The following is a 12996-nucleotide window of genomic DNA, read 5'->3' on the forward strand; positions in this document are numbered from 1 at the left end:
AGGCTGTGAATAATGGTCAGCAGGCTTCTCAGCCATATTTCAAACTTTTAGAAAATAATCCATTTTTGGCAGATCATCTGACAAGTTCACAACTTTAGATCAAGGCTTATATTATGTGTCATCAGTATTCTTTTGTTCATCTCATACCTATCAATTTTTGTTCATCAAAATCGAGGGCTGTGTAAAACGTAGAAGAAATTTGGCATGTTATGTGGGTCATTTACGGAAATCAAGAACATGATTTAACATTAATATACATAAAAATGACTAGAAATTATGCACCACAAATCCAGATCAGTTTGTGGCTTTTTAAACTCCATTGTATAATACAAAGCATTTCCTCAGTGAGGGACTGTTGGGGCCCTCCCCCTGCCATGTGTTCCTGGGAGAGGGGCCCTGGGGTGGAGGCACAGGGTTTCCCTGCCCCTGGTCAGCCTCGTTCCCCATTGGTTGGTTTGTGTTCCCCTGTGTGGGCAAAGACCCTCGGGTCCCGTGATTGCGACAGTTCCTCAGCAGAGCCCCGGCCATGCAGCTGGAGAAATAAACATCTCTGAAACATCTAGCAAGAATCGGTCCATATCTATTTCTTTTCCACGGGCCTCATTGACTGATACACGTGTTGCAGTTTCCACGCTGTAACAAATGGTAGTGAACGTGGGCAGAACGATCCCCGATTCCTCTTCTTGTTTTTGTTTTGTTGTTCCATCTCTAAACTATGGAGGAACTGTGGAAAGACTCTTGGCTCTCCGAGCCACATATGGACATTTATCTTAAACTTGAAAAGATTCTTGAACAACGATTTGTAAATTTTAGCTTAATTCAAGCTCAAAAGGAACTGAAACATTTCCTTTCATGGTTGTTTAAGAACTTTTTCTACATTTCTTGGGATTTAATTCCTACCAAAGACTTTTGGAAGACTGTTTGGACACAGTTAATTTCTGAGTCAAAATATATGCTGATGGAAGAATATTTTTGTGAATATTATTTAATTACCGAGACTGTTGAGCAATGTCAGCTCTGTCATGGCGAAGGGAAGCCTGGCTCAGGGAACGTATGGCCTCGCCCACATGGACCGAGCCCTCTGCGAGCAGCAGCGAGGCAGTTCCCGCGCGCGGGCGGAGCCACGCGAGCCGCAGTGTCGGTGGCGGAGCGAGGAGCGGCGGGACCCGGCGGTGCCCACCTGGCCCCACACAGCGCGTGGTGGAGCGAGCCCCATGAGCGCCCAACCGAGAGGGGCGGCGCGCGGGCGGCGGCTGGCGGCGGTGGCTGCGGAGCAGAGCCGCGCCTTGCCGAAATGCGCGCTGGAGCAGGGTGCAGGGGGGCCACTGCTCGGGGGCCCGGCCAAGACGTGGGCGCGGCGCCAGGCAGAGGCAGCGCAGCTGAGAGCAGAAGAGGCGCTGTGCGGGGAGCTGAGCGGCGCAGCCCAGCCTGGCCTGCCCGGCCCCGGATGTGATCCCGGGAGAGTGCGCAGGCACGAGCAGCCCCAGCAGCCCCGGCAGCACTGACAACCCTGGCAATTCCAGCACGGGAGCGAGCAAAAGAGAAGGCAAAAACGCAGTGAGACAGAAAACAGCAACCACTCGAAAAAAGGAAAAAATCACCGTAGCTAAGGTTTTAGGAGTAGTAAAATGTTATAATGTTAAACAAAATTATGGTTTTATAACAAGTTGTGACAACCAAGAAGACATATTCATTCATAGAACTGCTATTATATAGAATAACCCTGAAAAATGCATACCAAGCTTGGGAGATAGAGGTGCAAGGTAGAAGAGGGTTACAAGCAGCAGAGGTCACTAGGCCTGACAGTGTTTCTGTGAAAGGCAGTATATATGCTAAAAATCGTAGTCATGTTAGGCAACATCTCTATTATAAGCCCCCCTACAGTCTCCCTTTCCTAATCCCACCTTTCCCTTTTATCCTATATCCTATTACCCCCAGTGTATTCCCGATCTGTTTTTTCACCCATGGTTTCCATCACAAAACCATGCCTTTGCCAATTGTTTCCCCAAAAATCCCTTTCCAATGCCAAGTGGGGGATGAAGAGGGAGAGGGAAGAAATTAACTATTGTTGTTTAGAGTTCCAACAGGTACAAATGGAAGAAACCCTCTCCTGCCTCAGTTTCCCCACAAAGCATGCTCAGAGAGTCCTGTCTCCCTTCTGTCAGCCTTAAGATGTTCCACAGAATCTGTTTGGACATTTAAAGACTCAGGAGGGCGGCTTGTTTTGTTTTAAAACTGTTCTTGTTATGTTTATCCACTTATTTTCAGTGTTAAGTTTTAAATCTCTTTTTGTTAAAAATAAACAGGTGAAATGTTGGGGTCTCCTCCCCCTGCCATGTGGCCCTGGGAGAGGGGCCCTGAGGGGACAGACACGGGGTTTCCCGAGCCCATTCCCCATTGTTTTGTGTTCCCCTGCGCAGGCAAGGACCCTCAGGTCCCGTGATTGCCACAGTTCCTCGGCAGCGCCCCGGCCATGTGGCTGGAGAAATAAACATCTCTGGAACATCAGTCAAGAATCGATCCATATATTTTTCTTTTCCACGGGCCTCGTTGACTGATACGAGTGTTGCAGTTTCCACGCTGTAACAAGGGACAGAAGAATTCAGGTGGAAAAAAAATAATTACCAGATAGAATCTTAGCTTAGTTGAAGATATGTCATATATTAATGCTATTCTCAACACAGAAGGACATTGGTAAATAAGACCTATATTTCTGAATGTTAATTTTTAAAAGGAAAAATTAGCACCACTACTTCAAATGCAAACTAACTCCCATGGGTTTGTGAATTCAGGTAAAATTTACTGCAGAGCTATAGCACCACCACATACGGGATGATCCTTGCTTTTAAAAAGGAGGAAGCAAAGAATAGGCTTTTCATTGTCTGAAAAGAAATGCAAACACCAGGCAGAGTTGTTTTCGTTATCTGTGAATAGCTGAAAAGGAGACATTTGGAAAATAAATATCTTCCACTGGAATTACAATCACAGAGTCTCAGAATGGTTTGGTTTGGAAGAGACTTTAAAACCCAGCTCATTCCACCCCTGCCATGGGCAGGGACACCTTCCACTGTCCCAGGCTGCTCCAAGCCCCAATGGCCAGCCTGGCCTTGGACACTGCCAGGGATCCAGGAGCAGCCACAGCTGCTCTGGGCACCCTGTGCCAGGGCCTGCCCACCCTCCCAGGGAACAATTCCTGCCCAATATCCCATATAACCCCAGGGCTTCTCTCAATCACTTCTCCACCCCACCTGTAGATGTGCCTTTGATATTTGCTACAGAAAATATAAGAGTTTCCCAATTTTGTGATCCGGTTGGCTCTAGACTGGATGAGAACAGAAGCCAACCTGTGAAAAGAATGTAAGACCAGAGGCCAGGCCTGACTGCCTGACATGGTGTGGAGTACCCAAGGTACTCCTAATCCTTAGGGTTTAGTGCCATCCTGTCCTCTGCCGCTGATTTATCACAACTAGTTTTTGTAGAGATTTTATTCCATGGCTAAAGTGCAAAGACTTAAATGCAACAATGAACCAACACAAACTGAACAGAAATTACAGCCTCCTCCCAGCCCACAGTCAGGTGAGATTTCTGCATTTATGAAGTTTTTTGAAGCTAAGAGAGTTGAACATGGATACAAGACTTGGACAGAAGTCATACCAGGAACAGTGGCCCAGCATTCATTCTGTTGCCTCATTTCATCCTTTCAAAACCACAGATAATGTGTCCCCTTGATTTCCCTCTATTTTCTGCCTTTGTATTCCACTCTCTGGAACATTAAAAAGCTTTGAGTAGGGATGGGGGTTGACACAAACCACAAAAAATACCAATCAATTAGCTCAATATATTCAGGAGGGTGTTTTAGTCTCATGTGATTGTTCCTTCCAGGCTTCCACAGCACATCAATCTCCTACAGCCACATATTCCAGGTGTGTAAAGCCCTGGCTTTAAGGCGTTATTCTTTTGCATCATCATCACAAAGGTAACCTCCATAACAAAAATAATGCTGTATGAAGGCACCATCAAATAGATTAAAACACTTCACTTGGCGAAACACACCCAGGGAGCTGCAGACAATGTTCCAAGGCCTGGGAGCTGTGGCAAAGAAAGCCAAACAAGTCACCTGCCGCAGTGCTCTGGCTACACATTCCCTGACAGCTCACTGAATAGCCAAGAACAACCGAAGATAAACTCCCCAGCTTCCTCAGATTTCAGATGTGGCTCTTCTCTCCAGAGGCCTGCTGCTCAAAGCCTTCCCAGGAAGATGCCCCTGGGGTTTTACAGCCCCTCGTGCCATCTGCACTGCCTGGCCCTGGTCCCCTCCCTCAGCACACAGTGCCATGTTCCGGGTGTGAGAACATCTGACTGCACCTCCCTCTTTGGAATTGGGAGCCAACAGCCAGGCCCATGGGGGGAAATGGATGGCTGAGATGCTGCACTCGGATTGACACCGACGGGGCTGCAGCCTGGCCTGCTGGCACCTGTGCCCCGCTGCTCAAATCAAACACCACTCGCGCTGCAGCTCTGCATCACAAGTCCAACTCAAACATTATCCTTATCCGAAAAGGATCTCTGCTGCGGCAAGGCTCCAGGCTGCAGTGTGATTGCCAGGGAATTGTGGAGTCTTTGCAATGGTGCTCTTCCCTCAGTGCTGCCAGAGCAGCCCTGGACTGGCTGGAGGCTCCAAGCCCCCGGCCTGGCGTGACAGCAGCAGTGCTGTGACAGGCCAGCCTGCCACTGCCAGGCTGTTGCTGGGACTAATTTAACATCCATTCGTGCTGAGCATGGTGACAAACAGGTTTGGGATCCAAGCACTTCCCCAGGTGCTGTGGCCAGGCAGGACATTGGTATCACCCCTGTCGTGGGTGGCACTCAGGGTGTGCCCAGGGACCTGCACTGCCCAGCCAAGGGGCTCCCTCTGCCCACAGCACTGTGCAGGGCTCAGCCAGTGCTGCTCCTGTCCTTTGCTGCTCCTCCCTCATGTGCTTTGGGAACACTGAGCCTCTTTTTTGCTCTGTTGGACAGCATATCTCCCCATTTTCCTTGGCATTAGAGCGTGCCCACGGACACAAGGCTGTAGAGAAGTCTGTAATCCTGCTGATGTCCAGATCAATGGCTTTGCCATTAACATCCCTGTGCATGAAGTCAGTGCACTGAAATCACTTGTACTGAAGAAGTATTTTCTCAATAAACAAACAAAAAAAAATTAAGAAAAAACACCTGTCATAGTGAATCCATCCATGTGGTGTGTGCCCTACCTGCTCTTCTCTCACAACACTTCAAGTTCACAGACTTATTGCCCCACATAAATGAAGAAAATTAATAACATGCCTAAACTCTTTCCAAGGGACAGTGTAATGAGATTCCAGCAACTTATTTGCTGGTCCTTACTTCCCTTGATTTAATTGTTCCTATTTCTTGGCACACCTCAACTTGGACTCTGACTCTCTATGCCTCAGAAGTCTAAATTCAGAAATAATGTGTAGAAGATAAGTTACATATCTTGAAATATATTTAAATATCTATTGAAGTTAATTTTATCTTTATAGCCAAGTATATGTTACTGACTGCCAGGTTAAGTACACTCTGTTCTTATGAATTAGGTCTTGGTGAAGCTCATTTTGATAAGACAAAGAGCTTTTTGCATTTCTCGAATTAGTGTTACACTTTCAACCTCTCTCAAGAAAGCAAAACCCACCTAAATTCCATTGTAAATACTGAATAAAAAGTAAAAATTATTAAATAAAAGTTATAAAAGAGATACAGCAAACAGCTGTAGATTATTTTCTTGGATATATTTATATTTGGAAAAAATCTATAGTTTAATATTCTATTAAATTACAAAAAAACCCCCAAAACATTCCGCAAAGGACAAATATTGCTGGCATTCACATTAAATGTTGAGTGTGTGGGGATACAGAGAAAAAAAGAATAAAAACAAAAAAATGCCAACTATTGCCTTCAAGTCTGATATACCCAAGTTTATGATTCACAATCATGAGGCATTATTCTGAATTCACTACCGCTCATTAAACTTCTGATTTTCTGCTGCAATACATAAAGCCCACTTCTTTCAACATGTGCCGTATAAAAGAGGGAGGAAAACCGTAAATAATAAAACTACAGCTCTGCTTTTTATCTTGCTCTGTAACAGCAAAATGTGTTAGCAAGAACTAATCCTGCAGTTTGCTGCTCTGGCTCTCTTTTATCTAGTTTTTTGTTTAGGTTTTGTTGAAATCAACATCTTCTATCAGGGTAAGAATTCCTGTTTCATTTGTTTGCTAGGAACAAGAAAGTGCATATTCCAGAAAGGCTTGATGTACAGATGAAGCTGTCAAGAGCAATGTGAATTCTAACAGAGTCGTTTCTCAAATGTGATAATTACTGTTTATTTTATAGGCTTACACATGACATCCCATTATTAAAGTAACTCCCACTTCAGCTTTTATTATTACCCACACTTTTCAATCTCTTATCGACCCCAAGCAAAACTGTATTTTTCTGCACAGCAACAACAAAAAGCTAACACTCAATGTTTACTTTACCAGGAATTAGTCTTCAAGTTATTTCCACATTTTAAAAGGTGCCTCATTTAAAAATACCAATGGCTTCCATTAGGGATTGAAATTGCCCTTTAGAATAGACTGGATAAATCAAACTGTGGGGAGAACAAGTAGGACTTTCACAAGCATTTTGGAGCTAGTCCAGCTGAGCTCCCACACGGATCAATGGAGAGTTTAGCATCACTTTCCAGGACAGTGGCAACAGGAAGGGAAAAGCTGTGCAGTTTTATGTAGAATTCTACTTTATGTAGAATTCCATGCCATGACCTTGGATAATTATGGGGAAACCACAAACCTCCTGAAAATCTGCACCTGGAACATCTGAGCCACCCATGTTCTCACTCAGAAATGCAGTGTGCGACTCCCGTGCTTCACAGGAGCTAATGGCCAGTGGTCACAGAACCCCCTCAGAAGGGTTTGACAGCAGATCCTCTCCCCAGACATCGTTACTGTCTCCTTTATTCTTTATTCTTCCATGAGTGTGAAGTGGTGGCCTGTCACAATTTGGTTTAAACCAGGGTTCTCCTAAATGAAGTAAGTTACTGTATGTGGAGACAACACAAGTGTCCCACCACCTACGGACTGGAAATACCAAAGCTCTTCAAACCCCCAGGGGTGCAGCTCACTCTTCCCTATGCTTGTGTCCCTATGGCAGAAGAGCAGGGAGGGGGAATAAAAAGCATCCAAAAGTTGAAATTGGCAAATCCAGAGTAAATAAAAAACCCAATAACCACAATGCTAGGATGAATCTAGCAGGAAGGGGGAAAAAGGGGAAAAAAATGGAAACCCTGTAGTTTGGGTGAGAAAGAAAGAATAATGAGATGTCCTGTGCAGGGCCAGGAGTTGTACTCAATGATCCTTGTGGGTCCCTTCCAACTCAGGACATTCTGGGATGTTATGACAATCTGAAAGGACCAGCAGTGGTTAAAACAGGAGCAGAGGACATGCTGGATTGTGTCCAGGGGGAAGCAAGTGAGGAAAGAGTTAAAAAGAGCAGAAAAGTCAAAGGGCCAATGCAGAGACCACACCACACCTGAGCTTTGTCAAGAGGGAGACAGGATCAGTCTTACAGACCTTGGGGTCTCACCTGCCCTGTGAAATAGGTGTTCTTTTCTCTTCCATGCATGGTAGCCTTTTGATTAGATATGCTTTCAGAAATGCAGTGTCATGGCAAAGTACACAAGAAGTCATCACAATACAATAATTTTGGCAGCAAATATAGGATTTTAGGGGATTTTCACTGAAAAACCTCAAAAAGCAGAGCTGACTGAAAACTCTTTTGAGATCTTTTGAAGATTCTAACAGTAAAGGCAGTACATATATACCAATCAACTGACCCAGGATTCACCTGAAGGAGCTACAGGAAAGATGGACAGAGGCTATTTGCAAGGGCCTGGAGTGCCAGGACATGGCAAGCTGTTTTCCATATCAGTTCATAATTGCCGTAGCATGGATAGCAACTTGAAATGGTGATCAGAGAGATGGAGCAGCTCTGCTGGGAGGAAAGGCTGCCAGAGCTGGCATTGTTCAGCCTGCAGAGGAGAAGCTTTGGGGTGACCCCAGTGTGGCCTTGCAGGGCCTGAAGGAGCTGCAGGAAAGCTGGAGAGAGACAATTGCCAAGGGCTGCAGGGACAGGACACAGGGAATGGCTGCCCAGTGCCAGAGGGCAGGGCTGGATGGGATATTGGGCAGGAATTGTTCCCTGGGAGGGTGGGCAGGCCCTGGCACAGGGTGCCCAGAGCAGCTGTGGCTGCCCCTGGATCCCTGGCAGTGTCCAAGGCCAGGCTGGCCATTGGGGCTTGGAGCAGCCTGGGACAGTGGAAGGTGTCCCTGCCCATGGCAGGGGTGGCACTGGGTGATTTATATGGTCCCTTCCAACCAAACCACTCTGAGATTCCATGATTCCATGGTTTAGCCAGGCTTTCTCCTTACAAACACTTGACTTCCTCATTGGTAGGACACCACCACTCCCGAGGATCCCAGTGCTTTCCCCATCAAGGCACACACACAAACACACATTCCCACACTGCTGCCGTACTCCTTCACACCTACAGCTTTGATAAATGTTCCATTGTTTGGGGATGTTCAGATTTTCTCATTGTAAAATTCCTGAAGAGAGGAACACTAAGGAATATAAAAGATCCATGTGTGAAGTTAAAAAATAAATCCTGCAAGATTTTGCTGCGTGGACACGTTCAGTTACTGCCAGGAGCAGGGAGATGCCCAGCATTCAGCACTGATGTTTATGTGACTTCTCTGCTCCACTTGTTTTGTTATTCTTTCAGTCAGTTCTGCTGCTTTTCTTTTTCAGGAACAGAAAGTCATACTAGAATTTTTAACAATTTTTTTTTTTTTGCTGCTGTTGTTTGCTTCTTTGGGTCTGAATTACTATCATTATATTCAATGCCTTTATTACCATCTACCTTCCAGATGGCTCTGATGAAGACATGAAAAAGCTAATATAATATACAAAGACAAAAATTACCAATAGATCTCTTACTCTTTAAGTGATTGAAGGCTTCCTCTCCCAAAATAATATGCAGCCTCCTCCAAACCAGTCACCACATTCTGTGATATAGAAGAAAGCAGAGATTTGTAAACCCTTAAGAAGCACTTTTGATGTTTAGGTTTTTATATTCCTTTGATCAGAGATTAGTTGCTAAAAATGCAGCAAAAAGGATCGCTTGATGATACACAATGAACTTTAAGAACTAAAGTGGAAAAAAGCCTCTAAAATAGCAAATTTATAGGCCACCACAGCTGAAATTGAACCCAGTTTTTAGCATGCACACATAGAAAACTAATCTATAATTTCACCTAAAACATTTCCTAAGTGATCTTTTTTATTCAACTGATGGGAATATGATAAAGAGACCTCAAATGAGCATTGGCATGTTCTACTCTGAATTTCATTATATCATTGACTTTTAATGTTTCAGAAGTGTCACATAGAACTGAATTGATATTCACCAAAAAATGGCAACTGTAACAAAATTCAGTATAGGATATAACACCCATCCCCTACTACATTTTATAGATTGCATCGTCAGACACCCTGAAATCTTCATAGTAACACAGAAATGGCAAGAATAGACCACTTTCAGTCTCAATTTCTTACCTGATTTAGAAAATATGTAGGGTTTTTGTAAGCAAGATATTCATATCTAGAGATTGTAAAGTCCAGTGATTGAAAGCTGGTTTTATTGATTTTTCCAAATTATTTTCACCCTATTCCATATGGTTTTCCTATGTATTAAGTAGGGACACATAAGCATCTCACAGAAAGGTATTCTACAGAATAATTTAGAGCTCCATCATATATATTTTTTCAAGGAAAAAGATTGGCCTGGTTAAATAGGGAACTCAGGCTGGAACCCAGGGAAAAATAGAGGTATATCATCTTTGGAGGGGCAAGTACCTTGGAGGGATTAAAAGAATGTTGAGAGGCTATGGAGGGAGAAAACTGGAAGGGCCAAAGCCAAACTGGAACTTAATTTGGCCACTGCAGTTAAAGACAACAACAACAAAAAGTTTGTATAAATGCATTGAGAACAGAAGGAAGGCTCAGCAGAGTCTCCATCCTTTCCTGGATGCAGAGGGGATGGACAGTGTCAGGGGAGGAGGGAAAGGCTGAGTTATTTCATGCCTTCTTTGCCTCACTCTTTAATATCAAAGCTCAGGATACCCAGACCCCAGAGCTGGAAGTTGGTGACTGAGTGAAGCCCCCATAGAATCACAGAACACCCTGGGTTGGAAGGGGCCTTAAAAATCATCTTGTTCTGGCCCCCCATGATCCAGGAGGAAATGGTTAATGACCTACTCTGCCAGTTAGACACCCACAAGTCCAGATGGGATTCAGCTGCAGGGAGGGCTCCGAGCAGGGCCCGGGCTCTGCTCCGGGGCCCAGCAGCGGCCCCAGAGCCACGGGCAGGGCCTGAGCCCAGGGAGCTCCCCCTGCACAGGAGGCAGAACTTCTGCCCTGGGCAGGGCCCAGCCCTGAGCAGATTGGCCAGAGAGGCTGTGCAGTCTCCTCCCTGGGGATATTGCAGAGCCCCATGGACACACTGCTGTGCCCTGTGCTCTGGGATGGCCCTGCTGGAGCAGGGAGGTGGCACCAGAGGAGCCCCTGGGGGCCCCTCCAGCCTCATCCAACCTGAGATCTCACAGAATCTCACAGAATGGTTTGGTTTGGAAGGGGCCTTAAAGCTCATCCCATTCCACCCCCTGCCATGGGCAGGGACACCTTCCACTATCCCAGCTTACTCAGAGCCCATCCAGCCTGGCCTTGGACACTCCCAGGGATGGGGCAGCCACAGGGAAACCTGTGCAAGAGTCCAAACTGACAATCAGAGAAAAATTAAGAAAAAAAACCTCAACCTTTTGATCTTTGATGTGGTCTGTAAAGCAGGTTAGGGACCATGTTTACACTCAGTAATGGTGATGTTTTCTCAAGTGGATTATCCAGTCTGAACTGAGGGATGCTGCCCCACACATCCTCTTGCTAGCTTGAGATGCAACGTCACAAAGCATGACAAGGCAACATTTTTATGAACAAGCCTAGTGTCTGTGATTTGCCTTCCTATGAAATTAGTTTCTTCCCAAATGCCTGTTATTCCAGTTGTTAAATTACTCTAAGTCATGCTCCAAGGCATGTATAGTATACTACAATCAAACAGGAACAACACTTCGCATATCATTAAGTGCCAAATTCTTTCTGCCACTGTGGAAGCAGAACTGCAGCCAGAAATGTGTGCTTTCCCTGCTTCTTTGCAATTCCAATTGCCAAGTGAACACAGGCTGGGGAGGTAGTTCTGCCAAGTGTCAGTGCTGCATTAATATTGTTATTATTCTCTGAGACTGAAGTATATAATGCTATTTTCTCCAAAGGCGTTATTGATACCATGGATTAGCATTACAATTTGTATAATTATTGCAGTGCCCACAGGACTTCATGCCATCAAATATTTATACAACTCGTAATAGTTGGCTGCAAATGATTTCAAATGCCTTGCTGGACCTTTGGAAGGAAAAAGTGATTGGATCAGGTAGCTAATTCAAAGGAAAAGCATAATACAGGATTGGCACAGGGTGTTCAAAAGATATTTGGTCTTGGGATAATCTTGAAATCTCTTCACACTGCTTGTTTTTAACAAGGGCCTTCATCTTCTGGGTTTATTTGTCCTAAGAACCTATCTAATTTTAAGCATGCAGTGTCCCCTTCTCACTTCCCATGACCTGTTCTTTGAGTATCCAGAATTTGATTTTTCTGCTTTGGGCCTCTATCCCACATATACCTGCAGCAGAACACAGCACATAGTTCTGCATTGTCCAGCTGATCCCATCTGATGGATGTGAATTATCAAAGTGGCCCCCTGCGACAAAAGAACAGCTTTGCTATTTTATTTTAATAAAAGCCACTGCAGGATTGCTTATCAAAACCCAGAGTAATTCAAAAATATGTGTTGTAAAATATTCCTAAATGAGGAAGATATCAATGCAGTTTGTACAAAACTCTGTAACACTGGAAGTCAAAAGCAAATGTCCCGTGTTTGCTTCTTAAAGAGACATGAATCAGTGTCTTAATCCTGGCCAAGGTTGCAAGAACCAGAGAGATTTTCAAATGAAGATATATGCAGGATAAAAAAATGTAAATAAAAATTCCATACTTTGTTCAGACAGCTGTTGGATGAAAGGGCCGTTTTGTGAACCCCTTGCTCCAGGACAGATTACATCAAAGTCACAGGAAGTGCCCTTGTGGCTGCTCCATCCCTGGCAGTGTTCAAGGCCAGGTTGGACAGGGCTTGGAGCACCCCGGGATAGTGGAAGGTGTCCCTGCCCATGGCAAGGGGTGGGACTGGGTGATTTTAAGGACTCTTCCAACCCAAATCCTTCTATGATTCCATGATTCTATGACTATTCAACTGATGACTATTCAGCTAAGTCTGATGTAAAAACCTCTCCTACATGACTGATTTTTATAAACCTAAAACCTCTGGAAATCCTAACATCAAGACAACTACCACAGAATAGAGTCATATATCAGAAACAGTGAGAATATCTTAAATTGCAGGAGCCCTTTTACACAAATAACACTGGTTCATCTGTTACCTCAGGTAAGACCATGGCTTAAACAAAAAAAAAAAAAAGCAGCAGCCTCACAATGCTGAGTACCAGCAAGGTGGAGGTGGTGACAGAGAGAACAAGACATTCAGAGAGAGTGAGGAGTCATTCCCACTAGATAATGCATGATGTTTAATCAGCCGTGTCACCAACTGGAGGTAGTGTGCAATAGTTAAGCATTAACAGGATAAATCTGTCCTCTTCTATTTCAGTCTTGAAATGAACTGCATTTGAGATGATTTAAACAGATAATTTTGAAAAGATCAAGAGCAAGACCTAGTAAGTAACACTCCATTAGAGAGAAAGCAATTAGAAGTTA

General features: G+C 44.6%; 1 long non-coding RNA gene across 1 annotated transcript; it reads left to right on the forward strand.

Annotated features, from left to right (window-relative positions):
* Positions 1–419: 419 nt before the first annotated feature.
* Positions 420–2982, forward strand: LOC121664366. Its single transcript, XR_006015986.1, has 2 exons — positions 420–487; positions 2435–2982. It is a non-coding gene; the product is annotated as an uncharacterized LOC121664366 (long non-coding RNA).
* Positions 2983–12996: the final 10014 nt, after the last annotated feature.

The sequence above is a fragment of the Corvus kubaryi genome, unplaced genomic scaffold (genome assembly GCF_017639235.1).
Source record: "Corvus kubaryi isolate FWS band 111438036 unplaced genomic scaffold, C.kubaryi_AGA036_p1.0 37300, whole genome shotgun sequence".
In the NCBI taxonomy this organism is placed as follows: Eukaryota; Metazoa; Chordata; class Aves; order Passeriformes; family Corvidae; genus Corvus; species Corvus kubaryi.